The sequence below is a fragment of the Eumetopias jubatus genome, unplaced genomic scaffold (assembly GCF_037043125.1).
Source record: "Eumetopias jubatus isolate StellerSeaLion01/CBP00866 unplaced genomic scaffold, mEumJub1_p1.0 scaffold_12, whole genome shotgun sequence".
Taxonomy (NCBI): domain Eukaryota; kingdom Metazoa; phylum Chordata; class Mammalia; order Carnivora; family Otariidae; genus Eumetopias; species Eumetopias jubatus.
Genome location: NW_028274818.1, coordinates 90,467,979 through 90,482,435, shown reverse-complemented (window position 1 = coordinate 90,482,435; position 14,457 = coordinate 90,467,979). Strand labels below are relative to the sequence as shown.

General features: G+C 43.6%; 1 protein-coding gene across 2 annotated transcripts in view; it reads right to left on the bottom strand.

Annotated features, from left to right (window-relative positions):
* Positions 1–14,457, bottom strand: part of LCMT1 (leucine carboxyl methyltransferase 1) — a 65,746-nt gene that overhangs the window by 50,421 nt on the left and 868 nt on the right. The gene's annotated exons all lie outside the window — the stretch shown is intronic.

Below are 14,457 nucleotides of genomic sequence, written 5' to 3'. Positions count from 1 at the left end.
ATTTCGACTGGTCTCAGGAATTCAGCTGAATAGGGATCAAACCATTCTGAACACCTACGAACTCAACAGGAGACCGAAGAAGAGAGTAGCAACAACTCTCTGAACAGAGAAGCGACCACTTATTGGAAGGTAGGACATGCGGAGAAGTGAATCCGAGGCGATATTCGGGAGGATAGACGGTGGGGGAGGGGGCCTCCGTCGGCCGCTTCTGGCAAGTGATAGAGCCCCGGAGCATAAAATCGCAACTTTTAGAAGTCGGCTCTGCTGAGGGACGTAGCTCCAGTGGCTAAGCGAGGGGTGGAACCCTCGCGGGACAGTGTGGTCTCAGGACCCTCAGGGTCACAGAAAGACTGGAGGTGCCTGAGTGTGGCAGAGCTCCCAGGTATCGGAGCGGGGAAGCCAGCCACAGAGACGGAGCCGAGGCGCGGGCTCTCAGCTCGGGGTTGTCATAAACTGTAATCTGCTGCCCAGTCGGGCCACTGCTCCTCCAGCAGGGACACAAGCGGCAGAGCCGGGGAGACTCCCCTCCCTCGCCCAGGAGGAGTGGCGCGGATGAGCACCGCAGGGATCTGCTGGGTTTGGAGACTCCACATGGGGTCGGGTGCCAGAAATAGAAACTATCGGTCACAGGCCAGGTGAGCACGCAGTGCGGCCGGAGACCAGAGAGACGGGAGTGACTGCTTTTCTCTGGGGGCGCACTGAGGAGCGGGGCCCAAAGTTCTCAGGCCTCCGAGTGGAGATTGGGAGGCCACCATTTTCACCCTGGTCCTCCAACGCTGTACCAGAGCTTGCAGGGAACAAAAGCTTCTGAGATCAAACCGGAGCACCTTGCTTAGCCCGGACCGACAAGGGTGGGGCAATTCCGCCTCAGGCAAATACATTTGGGAACCACGGCAACAGGCCCCTCCCCCAGAAGATCAGCACAAACAGCCAGCAAGCCAAGACCAAGATTACAGATCAAGGAGAACTGGAGAACTCCAGCGCTAGAGGAATACTGCATATAGAATTCATGGCTTTTTTTTTCCGTGATTGATTAGTTTTTCAAAGTTAATTTTTTAACTGTTTAATTTTTCTTTTTCCCTTTTTCAACCACATCTTATCAATACCTTTTTTAAAAAACACATTTTTTATTTTTCATTTTTAGAGTCATATTTTATCCCTTCATAGTAGTTACCCTTATTTTTGGCATATATGTATATAAGTTGTTCTAGCTTTAGAATTTTGAGATACAGTTTCTTCTAAGAGATCAAAATATACCCTAAATCACTAGTGTATGGCTTTGTTCTAGTCGCCTGCCTGATCACATTCTCTCTTTCCTTTTTTCATTGTTTTTAATCTTCTTTCTTTTTTCAAACAACTTTTAATCTTATCAATTCCTTTTATAAAATCTTTTATAATTTTCATCTTTACAGTCATCTTCCATTCCTTCTTGTATCAACCCTTATTTTGTACATATATAAGTCTTTCTTCCTTTAAAATCTTAGGAGGCACTTTTTTCTAAGAGACCAAAATACGCCCAAAATCTAGTGTGTGGCACTGATCTATGCACTAGCCTTAACATATTTGATCATATTCTGCTTTTTTTTGTATTGTTCTGTTTTTGTTTTTATATTTTTCTTTTTCTTTTCTTTCTTTTCTCTTTCTTTATTCTTTCTTTCCCTTTCTTTTCCCCTGGATTCAGGACTTTTCTGATTTGTATAGAGTATATTTGCTGGGGACGTTGCTAACCCGTTAGCATTTTGTTATCTCATTCATCTATTCTCCTCTGGACAAAATGAGAAGACAAAAAAAATCACCTCAGCAAAAAGAACAAGAGATAGTACCTTCTGCCAGGGACCTACTCAATACTGACATTAGTACGAAGTCAGACCTAGAGTTCAGAATCATGACTTTAAAGATACTAGCTGGGCTTGAAAAAAGCGTGGAAGTTATTAGAGAAACCCTTTCTGGAGAAATAAAAGAACTAAAATCTAACCAAGTCGAAATCAACAAGGCTATTGATGAGGAACAATCAAAAATGGGGGCACTAACTGCTAGGATAAATGAGGCAGAAGAGAGAATCAGCGATATAGAAGACTAAATGATGGAAAATAAAGGGGCTGAGAAAAAGAGAGAGAAACAACTACAGGATCGCCAGGGCAGAAAACGAGAGATAAGCGATAAGACGAAACAACATTAGAATAATTGGGATCCCAGAAGAAGAAGAAAGAGGGGCAGAAGGTATATTGGAGCAAATAATAGCAGAGAACTTCCTTAATGTGAGGAAGGAAACAGGCATCAAAATCCAGAGGCACAGAGAACCCCTCTCAAAATCAATAAAAATAGGTCAACACCCCAACTCTAATAGTAAAACTTACGAGTCTCAGCGACAAAGAGAAAATCCTGAAAGCAGCTCGGGAGAAGAGATAGGTAACCTACAATGGTAGAAACATTAGATTGGCAACAGACCTATCCACAGAGACCTGGCAGGCCAGAAAGGACTGGCATGAGATCTTCAGAGCATTAAATGAGAAAAATATGCAGCCAAAGATACTATATCCAGCGAGGCTGTCATTAAAAACTGAAGGAGAGATCAAAAGATTCCAGGACAAACAAAAACTAAAGGAATTTGCAAACACGAAACCAGCCCTCCAAGAAATATTGAAAGGGGTCCTCTAAGCAAAGAGAGAGCCTAAAAGCAGCAAAGATCAGAAAGGAACACTGACAATATACAGTAACAGTCACCTTACAGGCAATACAATGGCACTAAATTCATACCTTTCAATAGTTACCCTGAATGTAAATGGGCTAAATGCCCCAATCAAAAGACACAGGCTATCGGATTGGATTAAAAAACAAGACCCATCGATATGCTGTCTGCAAGAGACTCATTTTAGACCCAAAGACACCCCCAGATTGAAAGTGAGGGGGTGGAAAACCATTTACCATGCTAATGGACACCAAAAGAAAGCTGGGGTGGCAATCCTTATATCACACAAATTAGATTTTAAAACAAAGACTGTAATAAGACATGCAGAAGGACACAATATCCTACTTAAAGGGTCTATCCAACAAGATCTAACAATTGTAAATATCTATGGCCCTAAAATGGGAGCAGCCAATTATATAAGGCAATTAATAACAAAAGCAAAGAAACACATCGACAACAATACAATAATAGTGGGGGACTTTAACATCCCCCTGACTGAAATGGACAGATCATCTAAGCAAAAGACCAACAAGGAAATAAAGACTTTCAATGACACACTGGACCAAATGGACTTCACAGACATATTCAGAACATTCCATACCAAAGCAACGGAATACACATTCATCTCTAGTGCCCACGGAACATTCTCCGGAACTGATCACATCCTAGGTCACAAATCAGGTCTCAACCGGTACCAAAAGATTGGGATTATTCCCTGCATATTTACAGACCACAATGCCTTGAAACTAGAACTCAATCACAAGAGGAAAGTCGGAAAGAACTCAAATACATGGAGGCTAAGGAGCATCCTACTAAAGAATGAATGGGTCAGCCAGGAAATTAAAGAAGAATTAAAAAAATTCATGGAAACCAATGAAAATGAAAACACAACTGTCCAAAATCTTTGGGATACAGCAAAGGCAGTCCTGAGAAGAAAGTATATAGCAATACAAGCCTTTCTCAAGAAACAAGGTCTCAAATACACAACCTAACCCTACACCTAAAGGAGCTGGAGAAAGAACAGCAAATAAAGCCTAAACCCAGCAGGAGAAGACAAATAATAAAGATCAGAGCAGAAATCAATGAACTAGAAACCAAAAGAACAGTAGAACAGATCAACGAAACTAGGAGCTGGTTCTTTGAAAGAATTAACAAGATTGATAAACCCCCGGCCAGACTTATCCAAAAGAAAAGAGAAATGACCCAAATCAACAAAATCATGAATGAAAGAGGAGAGATCACAACCAATACCAAAGAAATACAAACAGTTATAAGAACATATTATGAGCAACTCTATGCCAGCAAATTAGGTAACCTGGAAGAAATGGGTGCATTCCTAGAGATGTATCAACTACCAAAACTGAACCAGGAAGAAATAGAAAACCTGAACAGACCTATAACCACTAAGGATATTGAAGCAGTCATGAAAACTCTCCCAACAAACAAAAGCCCAGGGCCAGATGGCTTCCCAGGGGAATTCTATCAGACATTTAAAGAAGAATTAATACCTATTCTCCTGAAACTGTTCCAAAAAATAGAAATGGAAGGAAAACTTCCAAATTCATTTTATGAGGCCACCATTACCTTGATCCCAAAACCGGACAAAGGCCCCATCAAAAAGGAGAATTACAGACCAATATCCTTGATGAACATGGATGCAAAAATTCTGACCAAAATACTAGCCAATAGGACCCAACAGTACATTCAAAGAATTATTCACCACGACCAAGTGGGATTTATCCCTGGGCTGCAAGGCTGGTTCAACATCCGCAAATCAATCAACGTGATACAATACATTAACAAAAGAAAGAACAAGAATCATATGATCCTCTCAATAGATGCAGAAAAAGCGTCTGACAAAGTACAGCATCCTTTCTTGATCAATCAAAATTCTTCAGAGTATAGGGATAGAGGGTACATACCTGAATATCATAAAAGCCATCTATGAAAAACCTACAGCGAATATCATTCTCAATGGGGAAAAGCTGAGAGCTATTCCCCTAAGGTCAGGAACGCGGCAGGGATGTCCACTCTCACCATTGCTAGTCAACATAGTATTAGAAGTCCTAGCCACAGCAATCAGACAACAAAAAGAAATCATAGGCATCCAAATCGGCAAAGAGGAAGTCAAACTCTCACTCTTTGCAGATGATAGGATACTGTATGTGGAAAACCCAAAAGACTCCACCCCAAAACTGCTAGAACTCATACAGGAATTCAGTCAAGTAGCAGGCTATAAAATCAATGCACAGAAATCAGTGGCATTCCTATACACCAACAATTTTGTCTCTCTTCTGAGAGACAGAGAGAGACAAATCAAGGAGTTAATCCCATTTACAATTGCACCCAAAACCATAAGATACCTAGGACTAAATTTAACCAAAGAGGCAAGGGATCTGTACTCAGAAAACTATAAACCACTCAGAAAAGAAATTGAAGAAGACACAAAGAAATGGAAAAACGTTCCATACTCATGGATTGGAAGAACAAACATTGTGAAGATGTCAATGCCACCTAGAGCAATTTACACATTCAATGCAATCCCCATCAAAGTACCATCCACTTTGTTCAAGGAAATGGAACAAATAATGCTAAAATTTGTATGGAACCAGAAGAGACCCCAAATAGTCAGAGGAATCTTGAAAAAGAAAAGCAAAGCTGGCGGCATCACAATTCCGGACTTCCAGCTCTATTCCAAAGCTGTCATCATCAAGACAGTATAGTACTGGCACAAAAACAGACACATAGATCAGTGGAACAGAATAGAGAGCCCAGAAATGGACCCTCAACTCTATGGTCAACCAAACTTCGACAAAGCAGGAAAGAATGTCCAGTGGAAAAAAGACAGTCTCTTCAACAAATGGTGTTGGGAAAATTGGACAGCCACATGCAGAAGAATGAAACTGGACCATTTCCTTACACCACACACAGAAATAGACTCCAATGGTTGAAAGACCTAAACGTGAGACAGGAGTCCATCAAAATCCTAAAGGAGAACACAGGTAGCAACCTCTTCGACCTCAGCCGCAGCAACTTCTTCCTAGAAACATCGCCAAAGGCAAGGGATTCAAGGGCAAAAATGAACTATTGGAATTTCAACAAGATAAAAAGGTTTGCACAGCGTAAGAAACAGTCCACAAAACCAAAATACCACCAACAGAATGGGAGAAAATATTTGCAAATGACATATCAGATAAATGGCTAGTATCCAAAATCTATAAAGAACTTTTCAAACTCAACAGCCAAAGAACAAATAATCCAATCAAGAAATGGGCAAAAGACATGAACAGACATTTTTCCAAAGACATCCAAATGGCCAACAGACACATGAAAAAGTGCTCAATATCGCTTGGCTTCAGAGAAATCCATAATCAAAACCTCAATGATACATCACCTCACACCAGTCAGAATGGCTAAAATTAACAAGTCAGGAAACGACAGATGTTGGCGGGGATGTGGAGAAAGGGGAACCCTCCTACACTGTTGGTGGGAATGCAAGCTGGTGCAACCACTCTGGAAAACAGTATGGAGGTTTCTCAAAAAGTTGAAAATAGAGCTACCATACGATCCAGCAATTGCATTACTGGTATTTATCCCAAAGATAGAAATGTAGGCATCTGAAGGGGTATGTGTACCCCGATGTTTATAGCATCAATGTCCACAATAGCCAAATTGTGGGAAGAGCTAAGATGTCCATCGACAGATGAATGGATAAAGAAGATGTGGTATATATATATATATATATATATATATACACAATGGAATATTATGCAGCCATGAAAAGGAATGAAATCTTGCCATTTGCAATGACATGGATGGAACTGGAGGGTATTATGCTGAGCGAAATAAGTCAGTCAGAGAAAGACATGTATCATATGACCTCACTGATATGTGGTACTCGGGGGTGGGAGGGATGGGGTGGCTGGGTGATAGACATTGGGGAGTGTATGTGCTATGGTGAGTGCTGTAAATTGTGTAAGACTGATGGATCAGAGACCTGTACCTCTGAAACAAATAATACATTATATGTTAAAAAAAGAAGAAGAAGAAGAAGATAGCAGGAGGGGAAGAATAAAGGCAGGGGAAATCAGAGGGGGAGATGAACCATGAGAGATGATGAACTCTGAGAGACAAACTGAGGGTTCTAGAGGGGGGGTGGTGGTGGGATGGGTTAGCCTGGTGATGGGTATTAAAGAGGGCACGTTCTGCATGGAGCACTGGGTGTTATACGCAAAGAATGAATCATGGAACACTACATCAAAAACTAATGATGTAATGTATGGTGATTAACATAACATAAAAAAAAAAAAAGGAATACCTGGGAAAATTCTTCTCTTTTTCTTTTTCTTTTTTTTTAAGGAGGTTCCACACCCAGCATGGAGCCCAGTGTGGGACTTGGACTCACAACCCTGAGTTTGAGACCTGAGTTGAGATTAAGAGACGCTCAACCCTACTGAGCCACCCAGGCACCCCTACCTGGGAAAATTCTAAAAGAAAAAAACAAAAAAGATGAGAGATGTAGCTGACCCTCTAAGTTCCCCTTTCAATACCCCCTTACCCTTTCTTCCTTACTAAGCGGACCCCAATTTTCTTCAAGGTAATAATCTGCCTTGTGAGAAATTCTCCCCTCCCACATGTTCCTGCAGCTAGGGGTAGGGCCATGTGCCTAGTTCTGGCCAATGACACGTATGTTGAAGTCTACACAGTAGGGCTTCCTGCAAAGCTATTGCTTTCACAGACTGAGACACATACCTTTTGTCAGTGTCCCTTTCTTTTCTTCCTTCCTGAAGTAGAGCTGCTTAAAATGAACTAAGAAAACGGTGCTATTCCCTGGTAAAACCTATTCTTACTCTAGAAGCAACCTATGAGAGCTCTCAATCAATTCACAGATAAGTTATATCACAAGTCAAAATGTTTAAGGATCAAAATGAAAAAAGCAAGTCAAACTGGAAATGAAGAATGATACAGGTATGGCTGTATTAAAGTATATATAAGAATTTAGTATCTAAGTGATGTTTCAAATCCTTGGGGGATATAGACCATCACTACATGGTGTAGGGACAAAAACTGCTACTTTATAACATACAAAATAATAAGGATAGACGAATGGTCTGAGCAATAGAAGCCAAAACAATAAAAGTACTAAAAGAAAATGTAGTGATTGAAAATGGTTTTTAAAGCAAAATCCAAAAGCCACCAGCCATAAAGTTAGACTGCCAGATTCAGAATGAAAGGTATCATGAAATGTATGGTACAAGCTAAACTGAAAGATAAACAACAGTTTTACAGAAAATACTGCAACATTACAGGGGCAAGGGACTACTATCCTCCATATAAAAAGTTCCCCAAAATCAATAATAAAACTATAAATAACCAAACAAAAAGACAACCCAGTAGAAAAATGATAAGGAGAGAGGATTCATGTAAAAAACTATCAGTGATAGTGAACAACTAAAAATACTCAGTCTTACTAGTGATTATGAAAATATAAATTTAAGGGGCACCTAGGTGGTTCAATCACTTAAGCATCTGACTTTTGACTTTGGCTCAGGGTTGTGGGATACAGCCCGAGTCAGGTTCTGTACTCAGCTGGGGTCTGCTTGAAATTCTCTCTCTCCCTTTCTCTCTGCCCCTCCCTCCATGCTCTCTCTCATATAAATACATCATTGAAATATATATATTTAAAAGAGGCATTATTTTCTACCTGCCAGTTGACAAACAATTTAAGAGACTGAGAATACTCTGTGATTATTATCTCATTTACTATGGGTGAGAACAGAAAGTGACTAAACCTCTTCTGACGACCATTTTGCAGAAGCTTCTCCTCTGAAATCCATCTCACTGGAAAACTCAAACACACACGCAAAGATGTTCATCAGAACCCTACCTCTTTTTTTTTTTTTTTAAGATTTTATTTAGTTATTTGACAGAGAGAGACACAGCGAGAGAGGGAACACAAGCAGGGGGAGTGGGAGAGGGAGAAGCAGGCTTCCCGCGAAGCAGGGAGCCTGATGCGGGGCTCGATTCCAGGACCCTGGGATCATGACCTGAGCCAAAGTCAGACGCTTAACGACTATGCCACCCAGGCGCCCCTCAGAACCCTATCTTAATAACAAAATCATAGCCATCCAAATCATGAACACAAGGATGGTCACATAATGTACAACCACTCTGTGTAATACCATTCAACCATTAAAAAAAAACAATGCAAAAAATTATATGCACAGTCTATTCAAATAAGATTACTAAGTGGGGAAAATGACTTCATATTTGTCATTTAAAAAATTAATCCTTGGGGTGCCTGGGTGGCTCAGTGGGTTAAACGTCTGCCTTCGGCTCAGGTCATGATCCCAGGGTTCTGATACCCAGCCCCACATTGGGCTCCCTGCTCAGCGGGGAGCCTCCTTCTCCCTCTGCCTGCCGCTCCCCCTGCTTGTGCTCTCTCTCTATTTCTCTGTCAAATAAATAAATAAAATCTAAATAAATAAATAAATATAGTGACATGTCTTCTCTGGGGAGGGAAAGCAGAGGTCCTCACCTTCAGAATATCTGAGATCACAATCTCAGCCCTGCACTCTGGGCAGAGCTGTGTAGATGCCATCAGTGAGCTGGAAAGGCCTAGGCCCCTCTGTAAAATGCTGACTCTCCCAAGAGGAGATCCTCTGACCCACTTGCATGTCAAGGGGGATGTTTTTCGATGCGGTTGACAGCAGAAAAACTTCTGGAATTCTCACAACAGAATTTCAGTCTTACAGCCCATGGCCTGGTTTCCAAAACACACAGACCACTCAAAACCAGTGAGACAGAACATGGGAATTTGGAGACCTCATCAGGAAATAGAACCTTGAGCATCTACATTCAGTTCCTCATCACTCTGCCGGCTCAGAAATACTTACTAGGGGTCTACGAGGCACATGGCACTGAGACACACATGGTCCCTCTCGGCACCGTTATTCCCACGGGGGAGACAAACATTAAACGAGATGTCTGCATTGCAACAGGACTGACTGCCACAAAGGAGATGCACAGAGAACAGATAATGAGCTAGACCTTGTCTGCAGGTGTCGCGGGGAGGGAGCCGCATTTGACATGAGCCAGAAGGCTGGGCACCTTCTTTGACTCATTGGCCTCACACGCATCCCATCTGTCAGTATATCCCATCAGCTGTCCCTTCAACATGTACCCAGAATCTGGTCGATCCTCAGCACTTCCACTCCTACCATCCTGATCCAAGCCAGCAGTATCTCTGACTTGGAATATTCCAGTAGCCTACTAACTGATCTCCCTGCTTCCACCCTCACTGTTCTCAACAGAGAAGCTGAAGTGATCCCATTAAAACCCAAGTCAGCTCACCTCATTCTTCACTTCAAAATCCCCCAGTGGCCACCACACCAGGTCCCTAACACCCCATCTGCTACTCTCCCCCTTCTCCCTTACTCTGGCCTTGTCATTCCTGGAACAAGTCAGGCCAGCTCTCTCCACGGAGGCCTTCCTACTCCTCCTTCTCTCTGCCTGGGACACTGTTCCCACAGACAGGCACAGGGCCCACTCCCTCACCTCCTGCAGGGCTTTCCCCACCCTTGTCCTCAGGGGGCCTTCCCTGGCCATCCCAGCTCAGATGACAACCCCTTCCAACCCTCCTACAGGATCCAGCACCCCTGACACGCTGGATTCCTTGGCTCTGTGTTTACTGGCTGCTTCTCTCACTGGAAGAAAGGCTTGCTAACAGCTCCACCGTGGTCTGTTTGGGTCACATCTGGAAGCGCACAAGAACCGAGCCTCCGGCAACTGAGTAGACATCCAATGAAGAATGTGGGGTGACTGCAGTCATCTGAGGGAAGATGAGAGCTCATGAGGCAAGGGGGGTGGGGGAAAAAGCATCTCAGGCAGAGAGAGCAGCCGAGCCGCCCCAAGGCCGGCGGACACAGGGCACATTGGAAGGACTGACCAGACTGTGTAGGGCAGGGAAGGCGAGCGGGAAGCAAGACTGGAGAAGGAGGATGGAGCAGCCATGAACACACAGAAGGAACGTTTGGGTCTATCTCGAATGGCAACAAGAAGCCAGGAAACTAGGCAGTGACATCAATGAATGGGCCTTCCACAAACCTCTGGCTTCAGGGGGAGACAGAGATTTGGGGGAGGTAGAAGCACCTGGAAGCTCAGCGAGCAGACTAGCACCATGGCTCAGACCACAAATGACCTTAACTAAGACTGAGAGGGCAGAAGCAGAGGTGGAGAAAAGGAGGTAGATTCCAGAAATATTTAGCAGATAAAATCACAGGTCTGGGTGAATGATCACATAAGGGGGTAAGGAAGTAAAAGCAGAATTCCAAGATGACTCCTCCCTTTTGCATGTGGGACCTGAAGGACACAGTGGCCCCATTCACGGAGTTGGGGGGGTGGGAGTGGCAAGGAGAAAAACATAGGAAGGGGATCTCGAGCAGTTTTGGAAAGAATGGATGGGCGATAATTCTGAGACATTGAAATATAGTTTTCCAGGTGGCAGCGGGAGACCCAGGGAACTGTGAGAGGATCACAAAAAGTAAAGTGAGTCACGCCACGCAGTACAGATTCTCACCTTGTGGCTGATGGGGAATCAAACGGTTTTGAGGAATTCAGTGACAGGAGAAGATGTGGAATTCCAAAAAAATTATCCTGGCCAGAGCAGGAGCACGTGGATGGGAGAGGGAGCTGGATGAGAAGCAGGCAGAACGAGAAGGACATTGCAACAGAGCAGGTAGAAGGGACCTGAGCCAGGGGTGTGGCCACAGGGAAGGAAAGGGTAACAGACCTGCCCTTTGTCACCACGTCATTTCACACGGCCTCTGGGGATCGTCTGAAAACCTGGAGCACGTCAGCTCCCCCACTTGAAACCCCTTGGTCCTCCCACGTATCATTCTCTGACAGCCTCTCCAGAATTCTCTCTTGCTCCCCGCTCCCCAGCCCAATGTCAGGTGCCGCTGACACAGCCCTGGGCTTCCATGGCCAGGCTAGTTTCTTCTGCCTGACAAACACCTATTTGTCTTTTGAAGGCCTCCCCACTCCGCTGGGAAAAAAGGAAGAGCAGTGCAGACATCGAGGAGGCGGACTGGCACCATGAGCCGGGCTGCACGGCTGGTCACAGTGGGCCTGGCACTCAAGGAGACACCACACGGTTCTCCTGTTGGGACACAAACGACCTCGCAGAACAGTAGCATGAGGTGTTGTGGCCCCGGTGATGAAGGGACACAAAATAGGACCACTTTCTCTTTTGTCCAAACAGACAAAAGCAAACTTGTTGTGCCCACCCCAAAATGCCAATCTTCCTCTCTCCCAGCTGATACGAGTGAGTGCCTTCCTTCTGAATGACATCGTTCGTCATGCTCCTCACACCTCCTTCTAGAAAACACTGATGGAGCTACCCGATCCCAGAACTGTCTCGCCTCGCCTCGCCTCGCCTCAGTACCCAGTCCAGGCAACACCCCTGCTTCCTTGAACACTCCCAAAAACATCCGCCCAAAGCCCAAATCCTATAAGTTCTTTCTAACACCCTCTTTCTTACGGATCAGCCCCACAGTCGCCATGATGTGGGTTCTCCCTTAGGATGAGTAACAAAACCACTGTGTTTGACAAGAGGTGTGCTCCCAGTGGCCTTTATGGAGGATGCTGACCACTGTCACGGGAGGAAAGGCTGGTTCCCTTTCTTGGAGGGAATCCTAGGTGTCCTGGGAGGCTAACTGGCCTTCTTAATGTGATTTTAGGGGTTTTAGGGCTATAACCTAGGGCGGCAGGAACCAGCCTAACCCACAGTCAGTAACTTCAACTAAATAAAATTCAGATGGAGGGAAATCAAGGGGCGCATGGGTGTTCCAGTCAACTGAACGTCTAACTCTTCATTTTGACACAGATCATGATCTGAAGGTTGTGAGTTTGAGCCCCACATGGGCTCCAAAATCAGTGTGGATTCTGCTTGAAATTCTTTCCCCCCCCCCTTCCTCTGCCTCTCCTCCGCCACACTCATGCAGTCACTCTCTAAAATAAAGAAATACAATCTGTAAAAAAAAAAAAAAAAGAATGGAGGAAAATCAAAAGTAGTAATAATACTTTATTGAAGGCTACACTCTGTGCCAAATCCTGTGCCAACTCCCTTCGATCTATTTCTCTTTTAATCCTTACATCCCAAAGGTGGGTTTCCAATCTTATCCTGATTCCAAAGAGAGGACTGAGGCATAAAGTGATATGGCCATGATTCATGCAAGGAATCCCAATGTTATTAATAACATGATTTTCTGACAAGGTTTAAGGGTTTAACACATTGCAGTGAAGATGCAGATCAAGATATCACAGAACATGAAGGACAGAGGCCTGCAAAATGTCTTCACACATTAACTTATGGATTCTTCCAATCTTGCTGCATGTTGTTCAGACGAAGGAAAGCCCAGTACAAAAAAAGCTTTCATGTAATGATTCCAGATGGGAAACATACCTGGTTTTTAGAGCCAGGACCTAACCCAGAAGATTCTGATTCAATGAGTCTAGACAAGGACGTGAGAATCTGTGTTTTCTTTAAAAAGCCCCACAGGCTCTGATGAAGTGCACTTTGGGCTGGGTACCACTGCCTTAGAGTCTCTGCCATTCCAAACCCAAACTTCCCCTACAATGTTTAGATGTCTGCAGACAGAGGGGGGCATTGGAAACTGAGGCAGACAAGAACAGGGAAATTATAAAAACTATCCAACAGAGAGTCAAGAAAAGGCAAGCTATAGTTAAACTACTTCCCTGTTCTTTCACTGTGTCTGAGTTACTCTACAGTTAATTCACTCTTTTTTTTAAATAAGCAAATTTGCACAAACCGTCACCAACAAATATAAATATAACAAATCATCAACAAATTTTAAATATACCTAACTGTGATATGCCCCTGAAAGTATTTTATTTCCCTCTGATCATCTTGATGGCACTTCAGATTCTCTTAGCAAATAACAGTTGGTATGAGAAAAATTATTTCTAATTCAACAGTTCTACACATGTGGTCAACAGCACCTGAAACCTGGAGAAGAAATGAAGTTGGGTGGAAGCCATTTAAGTTCACAAATTTCACCACAGACTGCCTTCCAGTCTTCAATACTTATGTAAGTATTTATCTATTTATGGAATCAAACACCACTAACACCCACTACATGTCAGCCATGGCTCTAAGTGTTTCATTAATGTTAAATATCATTTAATCTTTACAATGATCTATGAAGTGGGATTATCATCATCCCCATTTCTCACATCAGGAAACTGAGACCCAGAATGGTTTAGGAACACAGCTCATAAGGGGCAGAGCTACAGTCAGCTTGGCCCTGGACTCCATGTTTTAAATCACTATGCTTAGTCTCCAGGAACCTACAAAAAGTGCAAGTCTTAACCCCAAACCTTGGCTTTCCCCACCCTCCCGTCCTAGGTGGCCCCAGCTTCAAGGGCATTCTCTCAATTCCTTTACCAGTTCACACTCCTTCCCTGCTCTAAGTGAACACCCCCTACACACAACACATCCCAGTTTTGTTCTTAGCCTTCTGTTCTCAGGTTAACCATTATTGCCTAAATTACAAACTCTAATGCACTCTATTTCTCAGCACTCAACGCAACACTGTAATTATGTATTTCATGGTTAATTATTTGCTTCCTGTCTTTTCCAACCAGGTGGTGAGTACATCAGACACCATGTCAGTCCTATTTACCATGGGTTCCCAATCACTGAATACCCACCACCCACCCAAAGGGGAGGGTCAACCACAAAGTAC